Source organism: Argopecten irradians, chromosome 3, assembly GCF_041381155.1.
Source record: "Argopecten irradians isolate NY chromosome 3, Ai_NY, whole genome shotgun sequence".
Classification (NCBI taxonomy): domain Eukaryota; kingdom Metazoa; phylum Mollusca; class Bivalvia; order Pectinida; family Pectinidae; genus Argopecten; species Argopecten irradians.
In genome coordinates this window covers 64,297,551-64,317,299 of record NC_091136.1, presented here as the reverse complement: position 1 = coordinate 64,317,299, position 19,749 = coordinate 64,297,551, and the positions used below count along the sequence as shown (strand labels likewise).

The window sequence follows — 19,749 nt, the reverse complement described above, 5'->3', positions numbered from 1 at the left end:
TATATATATATTTAAATCTATCTTATGAGACTCATCAATCCATCAATTTCCATTGGTAACCGGATCCACTTATTTTTCCCTAAGGGGCCAAAGTGTGTATCACGTGACAAAGTGTTTTGGCTGTTGTATTTGTTTTCCATTCAGTACGTTTAGGGAATTAGACCCCTGTACCTTCACAGAATGCGTGTATATTTTTATTTTGTAATTGTCTTGAAAATTTCTCACATGTAAATCAAAATATTTTGATGGTGTATGAAATAGGAACCGTTTTCTTAGTACAAAATCAACATAGTAATAATTACCATTACAAAGAGAGGGAGGTTAACAGAACTGCTGCGAAGATGGCGACCATGTGTGTCAGAAGCCGGTACCCCTTCGTGGGCTAGAAATTCACTGTTTATTAGACAGTTTTAATTTCTGAGCTTATTGCGTCCCGTGTTTATTATCTTCGTTATTTAGACAAAAGGTAACTGTCTGTGTAGTGACTGTAATTGGTTAGAACGCGGCACAATGCACCTCGCCCGAGCATGTCGCGTGGGTAATCGCTAAATCGTGATGGGCTACTGTAACATTCACGACCTATTTCTTTCACGAAATAGTTTGTAACCGCCATGCAAATGTTATTCTCACATTATCCTAACCTCATATTTATTGTTGCAAATATATATGCTAATGCATCTTGTGTCTGCACAAAGGTATGCATGTATTCCCCATTGACTGTCAACATTGCACCCCCCCCCAACTCTGTTCCTCGTTTGTTTTCATGTCAGCTCTGTAGATCTTCATTTGAACGACCTGATAATGAAGTGAATAGTCACAATGATAATTAAATACCTACCCCCATGTTTTCAATTCAGTTATTATAGTGTTGTACGTTCAGTGAATCTATGAACACAATTTATGTCTTGTGTGGGTTATTTTAGTACCTCAGAAGTTTTAAATTGCACCAGAAAATTAAACATTTTTTTCATTTATGTCAGTGTGTGTGCTAGCTTAATATGCAATCATATCAACAGTGCAGTTGGTATTTATTATTTATATTTGTTAAATTCGAAATAACAACTTTTACTATTAAAACAAGAGTTATTTCCCTTGGTGCATATTTGTGATTATATGCTGAGTTGTCATATGAAGATTATATCGTATGATAGCTACAAAAAGTTACAAGTATTGGTACAAGGGTGAATCTATGTACTTTATGGTATGACAGATTGTAAATAGCTAATTTGATTAATAATGATTTACAGATGGATAAGGAAGAAGGCAGTGACACCCAAAATCCTGGTACATCTGGAAACATGTCTGCATCCAAGGTAATCTTCATTTTACATACTATAGATGCTAAAGATGGTTACACACGAATAAAGATCAGGGATGTCAACAACTGAGGTAAATAGTATGTCGATGCCTGGCAAGTAGCATTTATAATAAAGTGGTTAGGAGTTCCCTTCCTGCTGTAACAAGTGAGGAGAAAATATAGTGGCCAGACTACACCACTACCATGGGTATTTAGTTGGCTCTAATTCTGTAATAGAAGAAAAAATGTAGCGAATGTTCCACTGATTGAGTAACATTGTCCCGCATCCAATCATGCTATACTACAACACATTTTAAAGGAGGGAAAATATAAATGATTTTGTTGTTTAAACAGTACAGAGATAGCCTTTTATCATTTAAGGTAACTGTCCATTCTCATGTGTTGCATGAAATTCACAAGTTTGGTGCTCATTGTAATGAATCTGAATGATAAAAAGTTTATTCGATACTTTTTACAGAAAAAGAAAGTCTATAATATGGAGCCACGCACACCTCTGAAAAGACAGAGAGTGCCTGTCAACAGGTTCCAGTCCCCAGCCACTGAGGAGCTGTCCTCAACTGCTGCTAAAACACCCAAATCAAGTAGTAAGGAGGAAGCTGTTGTCCTGCAGTACAAGAAAGGAGTATTCCTGGCAGTTCGTGGCGATGAAGGTAACATTGAATAGATATGGATAAAATTGGTTAACTGTTAAGACTGTCATTGAAACAAATTCAGTTCTGAGTGAGGCTTGATTGGCACATGCAATGTCCAGTTGCAATTCAGATATGTGGAATACTTATTAGCTCAAAAGTCTCTGAAACTAAGCATCGGATAGACTTTAATGGGCCATCTAGTCAGATGCATTTGCGGTCATGTTTCAATTATATAGACCTAATCATCTTGATTCTAGTTTCGTAGAAGGAACTGACACATTCAGACTTGCATTAAATTATATGGGAACAGTTCAGGTCATTTAAATGCTGAAAAGCAATATCAGAATAGAAAAAAAAAAAAAAAAAAAAAAATGAAGAATGAATTAGGTGTGTTTTCTCCTTATTTCGGCGCTATTGAAGCCAGTTGTTCTGTTGGTCATTTTAATACCTGGACGACCTGAAGTAGTTGGCGCACTGGATACTAATACTAACACTAAAACAGTGAAAATTTATAGTGATATAAATGTAACAATTATTGTGAAATAACAAAAGCATCTTCTGATGAATGAAAACTTTATTTTGAAGTTGATAATGATGATAGATCCATACAAAATGCAACAATATTAAAATGCAAGATGTTGTTTTAAGCTTAAAAGTGATTTCTTAATACATAAAGTAAAATATGTTGAGTTTTCATTAAAAATCAAATGATTAAAATTGCAATTTTACTTGCTCAAATAAGGTCAGGGCAAGTAAAATTCAAAGTCACTTGCCCTATAGGGCAAGTAAGTTTAAAAAGTGAATGTTGAACCCTGTTCTCTGAAACTAAGCATGGGATAGCTTCCATTATCCAATGGTAGCATCCTTATGGGGGTGGGTCGAGGGGATCGGGGGTTCAAATTGTACAAATAGTCGGGCTGACTCCCAGGGGGCCTGAGGGGTAGGACCAAAAGGGGTCAAATTGGCTATTTTCATATAAACTACTTGTTCTCTGAAACTAAGCATGTAATAGCACACATAATTCAATCAATGGTAGCATCCTTATAGAAGAGGGATTCAATATTGTACAAATGATAGGGCTGAACCCCCTCAGAGCCCTGAGGGGTGGGGCCAAAAGGGTCAATTTGGCTATTTTCATATAAACGACTTCTTCTCTGAAACCAACCAAGGAATAGTACTCATAATGGAATGGTAGACTCATAATGGATTCATAGCATCCTTATAGGGTGAAGATTCAAAATTGTACAAATGATAGGTATGAACCCCCTCAGAACCCTGCAGGTGGGGCCAAAAGAGTCAATTTGGCTTTTTCATATAAACGACCTCTTCTCTGAATCTAAGCATGGAATAGCACTCAAAATGCAATAGTCACTAAGCATCCTTATAGGATGGGGATTCAAAATTGTACAAATGATGGGGTTAACCCCTTAGGGGTCTGAATGGCAGGACCAAAAGGGATCAGTATGGCAACTTTCATATTAACAACTTCTTCTTTGACACTTAGCATTGACTAACACTCATACTCATAGTCATATGATATTGATAGCGTCATTATATGGTTGGGATTCAAAATTAAACAAGTTGTCAGGTCAATTTTGCTATTTCTGATTGTAAGAGTTTTTGTAATAATTTGTTAAAAAAACAACAGGTGAGTGATACAGGCCCTCTGGGCCTCTTGTTTCATTAAGACTAACATATTTTGTTGTTTTTAGGTCAACTGACCCTTTCAAAGGGTCAGGATGACCTATTGTCATCATGCACCGTCCGTCGTCGTGCGACGTGCGTAAACTTTTCATTCAAAAGACTTCTTCTCAATAACAGAAAGGCCCAGGGTACTGATATTTGGCCTGTAGCATGCTGGGACAAAGGGCTACCAAGTTTGTTCAAATGAATGACCTTGACCTTCATTCAAGGTCACAGGGGTCAAAAAGGCTTAAATCTTTAAACGACTACATTGTGTTGTGCTAATAGTCAGAGGACCGTTAAGGCCCATGGGCCTCTTGTTATTCTTTCTTTCAAATATGATACTACCAAGTATCCAGTGTCCATCTAAATCTGCATAAATGAACATAACACATTATGATGATGTATAGATTCTTAGGATCATTTGAATAGTATTACTTTCAGCTTAAATATTATTTACATTATTTCATAATCTTTGTTTCATTTCAGGGAGCTTTTATATGTGCCGCACACAACAAAATGTGTATAAAACTACAAAGCATTTTAAGATCCAGTGGTTGGACTTGCATGAACCCCCAAACATATACAAGTTTGACTTTCTGGATGCAACAGAAATTGAATGTGTTTTGACCAATGTCAAAATGGAAAGAATTGCAAGGGAAACCTACCGACTTCCACACTCAGAGCAGACTCGTATTGAAAACATTCTTGTGAAAGCTCTGAAGAAGGAGAAAGGAGAACTTGTTGAAGAAGAGGATATGCCAGTTGAGGAATCGGGTGGAGAGGAGGACCTGGCTGAAGACAACAGTGAGGAAGAAGGTATGTTCAATAGTTAGTATTATGTAAGGAAATAGTTCTTTTTTCAAAGACTATACATAGAGAATGTATAATCATTTGAAAATCAATTTTGTTCTAAATGTTATCCAAATATTTAAAACCTTTTGTTTCTGTTACTATTAGCATCAGAGAAAGTCAGAGTTGTGAACTGTGATTGAGGGTTGTTCAAGTCTTGATAATATTGTAATCTATGTTTGAAAACATTTTGAAGTAAATTTTGGCATCAAAAACTCTTTAAAATAAACGAAGCCAATAAAAGTACTTATGTTTTCATTAATGTTATTTCTGTATGTTATGATTTTTCTATGAAGCCAAATTTTGACAGAAATGAGTGAAATCAGGAAACCCTTACAGATGTGAAATAAACTTGTTTGACTTTTGCATAAATATATTTTCTTATAAAGTTTCTACATCAAAAGCATTTTTGGAGTTATCAAAAAAGTTTCTAGTTTGAGATTCATCAAAGTATGAAGAAAAGTGTAAAGATATACAACATATTTATTCTGTAGACTGGGAAGATGAGGAGCCATCCACAAAGAAAGCCAAATACTCCAAGAGTGAAAAGCCGAAGACAACACCCAAGTCCAGGAAAAACATTACAGTCTCCATCAAAGGTCAGTCATGTTGGATTACACTTTATAATAAACCAATAGAAATATTCACATTCCTAATTTAGTTTTACCCTTTTAAAAACAAAACAGCTATTACAGATAGAAAAGCTATAAAATGTCCTTAGGGTTTTTCCAGTCCCCAGGACTCCAGTTTTTTTTAAACGGGGACCATGCATAGAAGCAATTTTTACAACATTGGGACCACTCATAGAAGAGGTTTTTTAAACCCATAGAAGCAATTTAATTTGAGATCCATATAAGCAATTTAAAAAAAAAAAATCACAGATGTATTTTTCATTTATTAATTTTTTTTTTGCATCCAACATTGTCGTACACGCAAAGGGGGAGTCCGTCTATCTATTTCAGTTGAAGTTCAAACTCTTAACTTGTCCAAATAAAAAATTGCTGGTTTGATACTAAGGTTTTCTGATATTTTGAACACAGCTCACTTGACGACTTCGTTAAAAGGATGTCAAACTCAAAAAGTTATATCTTATCACCTTAGAGGATTTGAGTTTTCGTATGTAGGTCTGTATATACATTGTATGCACTGCATTCAGAATTTGCCATAGGAAAGAGTCACATTATTCACATTTTCCTACAATAATTTGTACTTATGTCATACTATGATCGGAAAATGAACAGTAGATATTTTTGAAAGTTTCGTTTCAATTTGTCCTAATATGAATATTTTAATTTCTTCTAACTTGTTTCAAACCGAAAGTACAATGTCATGTAAATTGACATGTGCCATGTTGACCCATTTCCACATTCAACACACCGTTCCGTATTGTTTAGTTACCCCCAAAATACATAAAAACATTTTAAACACTTATTATTAGCTCACCTGGTCCAAAGGACCGAGGTGAGCTTATGGGATACCGCAGCGTCCGGCGTCCGGCGTCCGTCAACAATCGACTTCTTCTCCATAACCGCTGGTCGGATTTCAACAAAATTTGACTGGTAGCATCCTTATCGGCTACTAACTAAAAATTGTACAAATGATGGGGCTGACCCCCCGGGGGCCTGAGGGGCGGGGCCAAAAGGGGTCAATTTGGCTATTTCCATATAAACGACTTCTTCTCTGAAACCAAGTATGGGATAGCACCCATAATACAATGGTAGCATCCTTATAGGGTGGGGATTTAAAATTGTACAAATGATGGGGCTGACCCCCCCGGGGGCCTGAGGGGCGGGGTCAAATGGGGTCAATTTGGCTATTTCCATATAAACGACTTCTTCTCTGAAACCAAGCATGGGATAGCACCCATAATGCAATGGTAGCATCCTTATAGGGTGGGGATTCAAAATTGTCCAAATGATAGGGTTGACCCCCCGGGGGCCTGAGGGGCGGGGTCAAAAGGGGTTAATTAGGCTATTTTCATATAAATGACTTCTTCTCTGCAACTAAGCATGGTATAGCACCCATTATGCAATGGTAGCATCCTTATAGGGTGGGGATTTCAAATTGTGCAAATGATGGGGCTAACCCCCGGGGGCCCTGAGGGGCGGGGTCAAAAGGGTCAATTTGGCTATTTCCATATAAACTACTTCTTCTCTGAAACTAAGCATGGTGTAGCACCCATAATGCAATGGTAGCATCCTTATAGTGTGGGGATTCAAAATTGTGAAAATGAAAGGGCTGACCCCCAGGGGGCCTGAGGGGCGGGGTCAAAAGGGGTCATTTTGGCTATTTCCATATAAATGACTTCTTCTCTGCAACTAAGCATGGTATAGCACCCATAATGCAATGGTAGCATCCTTATAGGCTGGGAATTCCAAATTGAGCAAATGATAGGGCTAACCCCCGGGGGCCTGAGGGGCGGGGTCAAAAGTGGTCAATTTCCATATAAATGACTTTTTCTCTGCAACTTAACATGGGATTGCGCTCATAATGCAATGGTTACATCCTTATAGGGTTTGGATTCAAAATTTTGCAAATGATGGGGCTGACCCCCTGGGGGCCTGAAGGGTGGGGTCAATTTGGCTATTTCCATATAAACGACTTCTTCTCTGAAACTAAGCATGGTGTAGCACCCATAATGCAATGGTAGCATCCTTATAGTGTGGGGATTCAAAATTGTGAAAATGAAAGGGCTGACCCCCAGGGGGCCTGAGGGGCGGGGTCAAAAGGGGTCATTTTGGCTATTTCCATATAAATGACTTCTTCTCTGCAACTAAGCATGGTATAGCACCCATAATGCAATGGTAGCATCCTTATAGGCTGGGAATTCCAAATTGAGCAAATGATAGGGCTAACCCCCGGGGGCCTGAGGGGCGGGGTCAAAAGTGGTCAATTTCCATATAAATGACTTTTTCTCTGCAACTTAACATGGGATTGCGCTCATAATGCAATGGTTACATCCTTATAGGGTTTGGATTCAAAATTTTGCAAATGATGGGGCTGACCCCCTGGGGGCCTGAAGGGTGGGGTCAATTTGGCTATTTCCATATAAACGACTTCTTCTCTGCAACTAAGAATGGAAGAGCACTTATAATGCAACGGTAGCATCCTAATAGGGTTGGGATTTGAAATTGTACAAATGATAGGGCTTACCCCCCGGCCCTTAAATGGCAATAGATGCGAGGTCAAAAAGGTCAATTAGGCTACTATTTTCATATAAATTACTTTTTCTCTGAACCTATGTATTGGATAGCATATTTGTATGGTATCAATAGCATCATTGTATGGTTGTGATTCAAAATTAAACTTTGGGAGTCAATTTTGCTTATTTTTCTAATTGTCAGAGTCTTGTGATAATTACTAAAAAAAACCAGGTGAGCGATACAGGCCCTCTGGGCCTCTTGTTTTAATGATTATAATCATAAGCTTTATATGCAATATGAGATTGGAAGGGAAGTATCAACTAGGCAAACAGACAAGTTTCTGAATATAGATAGTTGTCCACCAGAAGTTCTTATTTCAGGAAAAATAGAGTCTAATACATTTCCAAAATTATGAAAACTATTCCAAACATTGTAATTTTCAAACTTTATCAATGAATATTTTGCTGAACTCCAATTTGTTGTCGTAGAGCCAATCTACCACATCGGCTACCGACTAAGTGTTGAACGACATGGTCGCCATTGTTGAACTCTCGTCTTCAAATATCGTTCATTAATTACAGACATTTTTGACTTGCTATGGTCTTGGCAATTAAATTTTTCTGAGAAACAGACAGAAGCAAATTTAAGTTGAACAGAAATATAGGACCATGGATAGAAGCGTTTTTTTTTTTTACTGACACCGACCATGCATAGAAGTGATATTTCTGAGAGTGCCACCATGCATAGAAGCGAATATTTTTGGCGTTTGGGGCCCTTATTTTGATCCACTGTGCATATGGTGAATTACTTTTACAAAATTTTACTGTTGGAATGGTTAGTGTAAAACCTTATATTAAAGATAAAAGACACCTTGGAACAAATGCAAGACAATCTATATTACTTATCCTGTTTTATTTAAATTGAAGGCTCTGGTACAAAGAAAGCAAGCACAAAATCAAAAGAAAAGAAAACTGAAAAAGGTGAAGTATCATGTTACTTTGGTTTCAACGTTATGAATTTGTTCTCTTTAAATAATTTCAGTTGTTAAAGCTGTTATAGATTATACATGCTTAAGGCTGTTCCAGTGAAATGTCTGTGAGTCAAGTTTTGTTTGGAGTCAACAAAATTTAACCTAAATCCTTAGTCTTGGTTAAATTGAATTGATTTGATGTCTGTACTAGGTATTTAAGTTTTAATATTAAAGTATTTCTATTTGTTGCTAGAAAAAGGAAAAAGGCAAAAGAAAGAGAAGAAGCCTGAAAAGGAAAAGAAGAAAGGACCAGACAGAAATCTAAAACCCAATCCTAAAGTCAGAATTGTGGAGAAAGATCCTCTTTTTCAAACAAAGTATGTCTACTGCAGAAAGTTATTGTTTTATCTTGGTAATTACCAGAAATGTCTTATTCAATTATTTCACGTTGTGATATCCTTGTTAAAATATGAACCTGTAAATTACAACACAATTTACAATGGTATGAGACATTGTGTTTACTTCTTTTCCAGAGATCATGTTCCATTCATCTCCAAGATGGCTCATGGCAAGTTGGTGTTCCGTGCAATTTTCCAGAATGATACGGCTCTCCTTAAACAGTTGCTAGAAGATGACCAGCATGTTTACTCTGTAAGGTTATTTGTGTTTTTGGATGTGAGAGATCTTCTTTTTAGCTCGCCTATTCGAAGAATAGGGGGAGCTGATGTTGTCTCCCCGGCGTAGGCGTCGGCGTCCCATTTCACGTTAAAGTTTTTGAGCAAGTTTCTGTTTCGTCAATAGTTTAAGCTTAAGTCATCATAAATGTTTATGATTTTATTTTCCTAATGTGTATGGATGCTGAATGTGATTATACAACCAATTTGGGGCCCTTTAGGGGGTTTTTGAGTCTGTTAATTTGTCATATTTCTATGTTTAAATAGTAAATACTTGAACATCAACTTCTTCTGAATAGGCAAGCTTTGCTGTTCTCCAACAGCTCTTGTTTTAAAGAGAAATTGCTGTATTCTTAACCTGCTGTAGAACTAATTTTAAGGGTTCTCACTGATATTTGGTATCTTTGAATAAATTAGAGGTTTGCTTGTTAGATAATTAGTAAAGAAAATCTATTTGGGTCAGGGTCTAGATTATGGTTCTGATTCATAATTGTGTCACTCTTGACAAATGATTTAGATAATTATTGTATTGAAGGCGTTGATGCCAGAAGTTAAAGTGGTGTTTGTGCTACATATTTACAATATCATATGTTGTAGGTTGGTGCTTCAAAGTCTTTAGCAGATAGTTGGACAGCGCTACACTATGCCCTGAAGGATAACAACACTGAAGCTGTTAACTTATTGGTCAAAGACATTCTAGAACCAAACATGGATAATGTCCGTAGGAAGTTACCCGAGCCACAGCAACTCATTGCTTCCATCAGCACTGGAACGTAAGTACATCAACCTTCCTTGCTTTCACTGAGAAGGACCAAGGCCAGTTATCATACGACATTGTGGCAGAGGAAAACAACACCATTATACTTTTAAAGGTTATGAGATCAACTTTTCCTTATTTCAGGCATGCATGCTTGTATGCATGTTTGGAATGACCAAGACAGTTGTAGTATGCGATAATTAACACTGTGTAAATTGTGTATTATCTTTTCTCTTGACAGTTCGGGTACAATTATGGCCTAAATAAAAACATGTCTATACATTTAATTATAAGTATGTTTTTACTTCAGGTACAATCCTAAGTATCTTGGTATATGTTTTAAACTTCAGTTACAATCCTATGTATCTTGGTATAGTAGGAGTATGTTTTTACTTCAGGTACAATCCTAAGTATCTTGGTATAGTAGTATGTTTTTACTTCAGGTACAATCCTAAGTATCTTGGTATAGTAGGAGTATGTTTTTACTTCAGGTACAATCCTAAGTATCTTGGTATAGTAGGAGTATGTTTTTACTTCAGGTACAATCCTAAGTATCTTGGTATAGTAGGAGTATGTTTTTACTTCAGGTACAATCCTAAGTATCTTGGTATAGTAGGAGTATGTTTTTACTTCAGGTACAATCCTAAGTATCTTGGTATAGTAGGAGTATGTTTTTTACTTCAGGTACAATCCTAAGTATCTTGGTATAGTAGGAGTATGTTTTACTTCAGGTACAATCCTAAGTATCTTGGTATAGTAGGAGTATGTTTTTACTTCAGGTACAATCCTAAGTATCTTGGTATAGTAGGAGTATGTTTTACTTCAGGTACAATCCTAAGTATCTTGGTATAGTAGGAGTATGTTTTTACTTCAGGTACAATCCTAAGTATCTTGGTATAGTAGGAGTATGTTTTTACTTCAGGTACAATCCTAAGTATCTTGGTATAGTAGGAGTATGTTTTTACTTCAGGTACAATCCTAAGTATCTTGGTATAGTAGGAGTATGTTTTTACTTCAGGTACAATCCTAAGTATCTTGGTATAGTAGGAGTATGTTTTTACTTCAGGTACAATCCTAAGTATCTTGGTATAGTAGGAGTATGTTTTTACTTCAGGTACAATCCTAAGTATCTTGGTATAGTAGGAGTATGTTTTTACTTCAGGTACAATCCTAAGTATCTTGGTATACGAGCTGTACGACAGTTAACAGTTAGCCGGGGAGGAAAGGAAGGAAACCAGGCCTTTACAAAGGTAGTGTTTATATCAGACAAGCAAATGTATTCAAATTATATGTCCTGAATTTTGGAATCCGATGTTTTAGCTTTTTGTACATCAAACCTGTCTGTAAAGACCACCTAGGAACAAGTGTAAAATGTTCTCTATAGCCAAGTGGTGTGTTTATACACATGTGAAATTGTTATAAATGACAATTTGAGACTCTTAAGAAAGTGGTCTTGATAAGTAGGTAGTGACTTTATAGAGGTGGCCGCTAAGGCAGGTTGAATTGTAGGTGTAGCTTTGGCTTGAACTACCATATATTTGCGTGTATAGTGCACACTTTTTTCATAAATTATCAAGTTAAAAGTTGGGGTGCGCACTATACGCAAGTACTAGGTATGTCCAGGCCCTGGGTCACTGATCACCTGATCACAGACTGGCAGGTCCTAGCTAAAGTTTGCAGTAACATTTTGTACATGTCGTGATAGGGTTATTATTAAATACTTAAATCTTGTGTCCATGTTCAATGCATATATTCGATATAAATGAAAACACCACTTGAAATTTCTATCTTTAATTCCTTGAAAGTTTGTTTTGGGAGCATGTGTGTTCATGACTGGACACATGTTACGATCATGAATCTTCTGTAAGGTATCTACAAATCTAAATGGCTAAATGAATATAACCTGGAGTTTGAAATTATGTATAAGTGTGTAATTGATTTGCCACATTAAACAGATTACCTTAAATATGTTTCTCCAGTGTGTGAAAACTTTTGAACTTGCAAATGTTTATGAAAGTGAGTGTAAAGGCCACATGCAGAACCAGCAAATTAAATATGAAACTAAAACCTTCCTACATTAACACTGACCAATCGGCACTATAAATGATGGCATGACTGTAAAACATATCATTAACATCTTTTGAAATGGTTCTGTAACATCTCATCTTGATTTCAATACTAATTGAAATAATTGAGCTTACTAGGCCTGTAGCTGTGTAAAAAATGTGTCAATCATCGTGTCAAAATCCTCTCGCCTGTTAATTTTAATGAACAGAAGGTTGTTTTAAGCACCGATAAACAATAGGAACCGTTTGATTTTGTTCAATAAGATTGTTTGGAGGCCATGCAAATCGTTTTGAATGAAAATGCGAAAACCAAGTTTTTTTTTTGTAATTTAAAAAAAAAAAAACCTCTAAAACGTACCTGTGCAATATACGCAGGTGTGCACTATATGTGCAAAAATATGGTCAGTATTTCCATGTTTGTTACAAAAATATGAAATATGTTACCATTATTTCTAAGGTCAGTTTGATTTTAAACATATTTTTATTGTCGTAAATTATTGACAACAGGGATTGGACACAAGTTTTGCCAACTTAGTAACGTCCTCTCCCGAATACATAATATGAATATATACATCATGGACAGCAATGAAGACAATACATATATATAATATGAATCAAAAACTTTCTATTTTAAGAATGAACGAGAAAAGGGAAAGATAGAGGAGTATAGGAGAGGAGAATAGTTATTTATTAAGTTATAATTATTTGTAAAAGTGATAATTGTATACATAGTTATTTGACTGGCTGGGAAACACCGATCGGTAACTTCCTTAAAACGTTGTCCATTATACACATTCCATAGAAAACATTGCACTGGAGATCCACTTGAAGCCATTTCTTTCCTTGAAAATCTTTCAACTACACCAGCCAGCAGATACAACTAATTTATACTTTTGACATATGTATAACATGTAATCTATTAATCAACTAAGATACGGGGTAAGTATAGGAAATGGGGTAGGATGCTCATAATGTCAAAACCTGCCAGTACTATCAATATAAATTTGGACTGCCTTTGCAATATTAAGGTTAGCATCATTTTCTAAATCTGCATCTCCTCTTTAATAGTAATGTATCTAATGTGATGCCACCGGGGTACCAATGAAGATCGTTTAATAATGTCTGCCGTATAATGTGATATTTTGGGCATGTAAGGAAAAAGTGATAAGAGTCTTCGCACGTGAATCCACACTCACATCGTGCTGAAGGCAAAAGATTGGATCTGAAAAGATCATAATTTAAAGTACTTGCTCTATTCCTTAATCTACAGTGGAGAATATTAAGCCGTCTAGTACCAAAATTTAGAAAACACAAATCGGTTTCAGGAAGGAAAGATTTACTTAAATTTGATTTGAAGGTATTTAAAGTTGGAGAATTTCTAATAGATATATCCAAGGTCAGTTCTGCTCTATTGTGCTACTTAATTCACTTCAAAAGAATAACATTGCTATTTTATAAAATTATACACATATATTTTGGTTGTTAGTTAATTCTTAATGATTCCATGTGATGTCAGTATCGGAATTTCATTTCAGGAAAAAAGTGAAGATAATTTATTCGATGAAATAATCACTGAAGCACTGCAGATGGGAGTGAAAAAGGAAACTTTAGATGCAATGATTGCGAGCTGTGGTGAAGTTTACTGTCACTTTGTAAGTTTCCACCTTCACGAATTTCTTGTTATGAATCATTATAACTAGGGATATCAATCTCATTGTTGTAAAACTCTTAATTGAAAAATATAAGTGATATTAGGAAATATTTGAGCTTTCATTTATTTTTCAGAATTGTTAACCCTTAGAATGCTACACTCGACTATTTACGAGTTGGTAAAAATGGCACTCACTGCTACACACGTAAAAAGACGTTTTTTGACTCTTGAGTTTTCAACCGACGGTCCGATAGTCAAATCTCCCTCCTGCTAAAATTATGACTGAAAACGAAAGTAAAATGCTGCCGATTGGTTTTAATGTCATTACATTCGATTATACGCTAAAAATAGCCACAGGTGTGGAAGGAATTTGAATGGAATACTGACTCATCAAAATGGCTGCTCCGATAGATCGAAGTGATGAAGAACATGTAAAACAGTTCTTTGCTAGCGATGTGTCAGATGTTGAAAGTAAATTTGAAGGGTCAGATACTTTAGATTGGGATCCAATAGAAAGCAACATTATTTGTATTCCTCCTATAAATCATTGTGTGCCTGATGCCAACACAGAACATGAGACAGACCCCCACGCGGCCGGCTGCCATGTTGACAGACGACTAGATTTACTTTGACAATGCGCCATTCATAGGCGAGTTGAAATTAATGCATAACATGAATAAATGTAAGCTAGCTGCTTTTCAAAAGGATTTTTGGATGATTACATTATAGAAAATAAAGTTATTCAAACAAAATTATATATATTATCTACATGAAGCAGACGGATGAAAAATGTCAGTCTTGCATTTTATGAGATGCAGGTGTTTCTTTTACTTTGATTAAATGGTTATGAGTTTTATCCAGATTAAATGATTTACACCACTGTTGGTCAAGTCATGGTGCACTTGAAACACATTTTTTAAGAAATTGTTTAGAATCGTTTTCTAATTATATTGTCTAATTAACTTTCACCTGACTGGCAATGACTAACTTGGATTCACCTGAACTAATGGGAATAAACAGCATAAATACAAACTACAGGCAATAACAAACAATTTTCAAATAACTTTTATTCACATAGTGCAATTAGTTTTCAAGATATACTTATTTATGATTAAGTTATCATTTCCCTAGATTTTACAAAAGTAATGCAGCACTGAGAGCCATTACTATACAAACCATTGCAGCAGCCTAAGGGTTAATTATGAACATACATTATCCATTGTATCTATAAATATACATTATTCATTGTATCTATAAACATACATTATCCATTGCATCTATAAACATACATTATCCATTGTATCTATAAACATACATTATCAATTGTATCTATAAACATACATTATCGATTGTATCTATAAACATACATTATCCATTGTATCTATAAACATACATTATCCATTGTATCTATAAACATACATTATCCATTGCATCTATAAACATACATTATCCATTGTATCTATAAACATACATTATCGATTGTATCTATGAACATACATTATCGATTGTATCTATGAACATACATTATCGATTGTATCTATAAACATACATTATCCATTGCATCTATGAACATGCATTATCAATTGTATCTATGAACATGCATTATCAATTGTATCTATAAACATACATTATCGATTGTATCTATAAACATACATTATCGATTGTATCTATAAACATACATTATCCATTGTATCTATAAACATACATTATCCATTGCATCTATGAACATGCATTATCAATTGTATCTATAAACATGCATTATTGATTGTATCTATAAACATACATTATCGATTGTATCTATAAACATACATTATCCATTGCATCTATAAACATACATTATCCATTGCATCTATGAACATGCATTATCAATTTTATCTATAAACATGCATTATTGATTGTATCTATAAACATACATTATCGATTGTATCTATAAACATACATTATCCATTGCATCTATGAACATGCACTTTCAATTGTATCTAAAAACATACATTATCCATTGTATCTATAAACATACATTATTCATTGTATCTATAAACATACATTATCCATTGTATCTATAAACATACATAATCCATTGCATCTATAAACATACATTATACATTGTATCTATAAACATACATTATTCATTGTATCTATTAACATACATTATTTATTGCATCTATAAACATACATTATTCATTGCATCTATAAACATACATTATTCATTGTATCTATAAACATACATTATTCTTTGTATCTATAAACATACATTATCCATTGTATCTATAAACATACTTTATTTATTGTATCTATAAACATACATTATCCATTGTATCTATAAACATACATTATCCATTGTATCTATAAACATACATTATCCATTGTATCTATAAACATACATTATTCATTGTATCTATAAACATACATTATTCATTGTATCTATAAACATACATTATCGATTGTATCTATAAACATACATTATTCATTGCATCTATAAACATACATTATACATTGTATCTATAAACATACATAATTCATTGTATCTATTAACATACATTATCGATTGTATCTATAAACATACATTATCCATTGCATCTATGAACATGCATTATCAATTGTATCTATGAACATGCATTATCAATTGTATCTATAAACATACATTATCGATTGTATCTATAAACATACATTATCGATTGTATCTATAAACATACATTATTTATTGCATCTATAAACATACATTATTCATTGCATCTATAAACATACATTATACATTGTATCTATAAACATACATTATCCATTGTATCTATAAACATACATTATCCATTGTATCTATAAACATACATTATCCATTGTATCTATAAACATACATTATCCATTGTATCTATAAACATACATTATCCATTGTATCTATAAACATACATAATCCATTGTATCTATAAACATACATTATCCATTATATCTATAAACATACATTATCCATTGTATCTATAAACATACATTATCCATTGTATCTATAAACATACATTATTCATTGTATCTATAAACATACATTATCCATTGTATCTATAAACATACATTATCCATTGTATCTATAAACATACGTTATCGATTGTATCTATAAACATACATAATCGATTGTATCTATAAACATACATTATCAATTGTATCTATGAACATGCATTATCAATTGTATCTATAAACATACATTATTCATTGTATCATAAACATACATTATTCATTGTATCTATTACATACATTATTCATTGTATCATTAAAGTACCATTACTTTATCAATGTAATTATTTAAATTACACATTACTTTCAGTTTTTACTAAAGAAAAAAAAATCATCCTATGGATTGGGCATTTTGTAAAAATAGCTATCTTTATACATACATATCCATTGTATCTATAAACATACGTTATCGATTGTATCTATAAACATACATAATCGATTGTATCTATAAACATACATTATCCATCAGGGATGGGTTCAATTACATAGCAATGTAATTAATTAAATTACACATTACATTTTAAAATGGCATTACCATTACCATTATATGATGTTTGCAATGTAATTCATTAAAGTACCATTACTTTATCAATGTAATTATTTAAATTACACATTACTTTCAGTTTTTACTAAAGAAAAAAAAATCATCCTATGGATTGGGCATTTTGTAAAAATAGCTATCTTTATACAATACATATCAATACATATCAATGAACATTTGTATACTAATTTAAGATATGCATTCATTAATAAGGTACTTTAAATATCCAAATATTACATTTATAAGAACAGTCTTATTAGTATATGCATTTATGTTTCACCAGTCAATACGCTCATGTTAAAGTACATTTAATTTTCGAGGTTACATTGATAATTATCAGACTTTCAAAATTGGTGTGACCAGAAATATTATATAGTGTGGATACTAAAACAGTGTACATTGGTAGAAGTAACAGAAATTTAGTGTGCACAGGTATATGGAAAATGTAATTTAACAAATCTATCTATATTCATGTCCTTGAAAAAAACATCACATGTAATTGAAATGCAATTGAGAAGAAATTGAGCATTACATGCATTTTTAGGTCATCTGACCGAAGGTCAGGATGACCTATTGTCATCGTGTTTTGTCCGTCGTCGTGCACCGTTCACCGTACGTAAGACTATTTATACAAAATCCTTTAAATCGCTACTTGTCGTAGAGTTCTGAACGGAATGTAACTAAATTTAGCCACAAACATCCTTGGGGAAGGGGAACAGAACTTGTATTAATTTTGGCTCTGACCCAACGGGGCAGGAGGGGCGGGGCCCAATAGGGGAAATAGAGGTAAATCCTTTAAATCGCCACTTGTAATAGAGTTCTGAATGGAATGTAACCAAATTCTGCCACAAACATCCTTGGGGGAAGGGGAACAGAACTTGTGTAAATTTTGACTCTGGTCCCCAGGGGGCAGGAGGGGCGGGGCCCAATAGGGGAAATAGAGGTAAATCCTTTAAATCGCTACTAGTCATAGAGTTCTGAATGGAATGTAACCAAATTTGGCCACAAACATCCTTGGGGGAAGGGGAACAGAACTTGTATAAATTTTGGCTCTGGTCCCCCGGGGGCAGGAGGGGTGGGGCCCAATAGGGGTAATAGAGGTAAATCCTTTAAATCTCTACTTGTCCTAGAGCTCTACATGAATTGTAACCAAATTTGGCCAGAAACATCCTTGGGGGAAGGGGAACAGAACTTGTATAAATTATGGCTCTGATCCCCCAGGGGCAGGAGGGGCGGGGCCCAATAGGGGAAATAGAGGTAAATCCTTTAAATCGCTACTAGTCATAGAGTTCTGAATGGAATGTAACCAAATTTGGCCACAGACATCCTTTGGGGAAGGGGAACAGAACTTGTATAAATTTTGGCTCTGACCCCTGGGGGCAGGAGGGGCGGGGCCCAATAGGGGAAATAGAGGTAAATTCTTTAAATCGCTACTAGTCATAGAGTTCTGCATGGATTGTAAACAAATTTGGCCATAAACATCCTTGGAAGAAGGGGAACAGAACTTGTATAAATTTTGGCTCTGACCCCCTGGGGGCGGGAGGGGTGGGGCCCAATAGGGGATTTAGAGGTTAATATTAAAATTTCTTCAGAAAAGAAACAATGAACCTGTATTCAGAACATTACTTGGCATTACAAACCAGGTGAGCGATAAATGAGCTTGGTCCGACCCCTAGTTGCTGAGGGGTGGGGTCCCAAAAGGGCAAATTTTCTTAATTTTAGCTTTAAAATCCTATTCCTCCTTCCTCCTTGGATGAATTTCATCCATATTTGGTGTGAAACATCATTGGGGAAGGACAATCATATTTTATATAAATGAGCCTGGTCCGACCCCTAGGGGCTGAGGGGTGGGGCCTCAAAAGGGCTAATTTTCTTAATTTTAGCTGGCCCATTTCCTGTTTTCAGGTTTCGGTCTCCGATCTCAATGAAAATTGGTCTATAGAGGTTTTAATTGATGCCGAACAACATGCAAACATTTTCGTTAAGATTTTGGTATTCCAAGATAGCCGCTGGCCCACTTCCTGTTTTGAGGTTTCAGTCTCTGATCTCAATAAAAATTGGTCTATAGGGGTTTTAATTGATGCCGAACAACATGCAAACATTTTCGTAAAGATTTAGGTATTCCAAGATAGCCACTGGCCCACTTCCTGTTTTGAGGTTTCAGTCTCTGATCTCAATAAAAATCGGTCTATAGGGGTTTTAATTGATGCCGAACAACATGCAAACATTTTAGTAAGGATTTTGGTATTCCAAGATGGCCGCCTGCCCACTTCCTGTTTTCGGGTTCAGTCTCCGATCTCAATAAAAATTGGGTCTATAGGGGTTTTAATTGATTCAGAAGGGGGAACTTTAGGTGAGGACAATCATATTTTATAAAGGACCGAGCTAGGACCCATGGGGATAGTATGGTGGAGGTCCAAAATGGGAGCTTTGTTGAAATTTGTCTTTAAAATCTGACTCTTCCT

General features: G+C 34.9%; 1 pseudogene; it reads left to right on the top strand.

The window, feature by feature from the left end:
- The first annotated feature begins 307 nt into the window (after positions 1–307).
- The window catches only part of LOC138319786 (poly [ADP-ribose] polymerase tankyrase-like), a 112,898-nt pseudogene continuing 93,456 nt past the window's right edge, over positions 308–19,749 (top strand).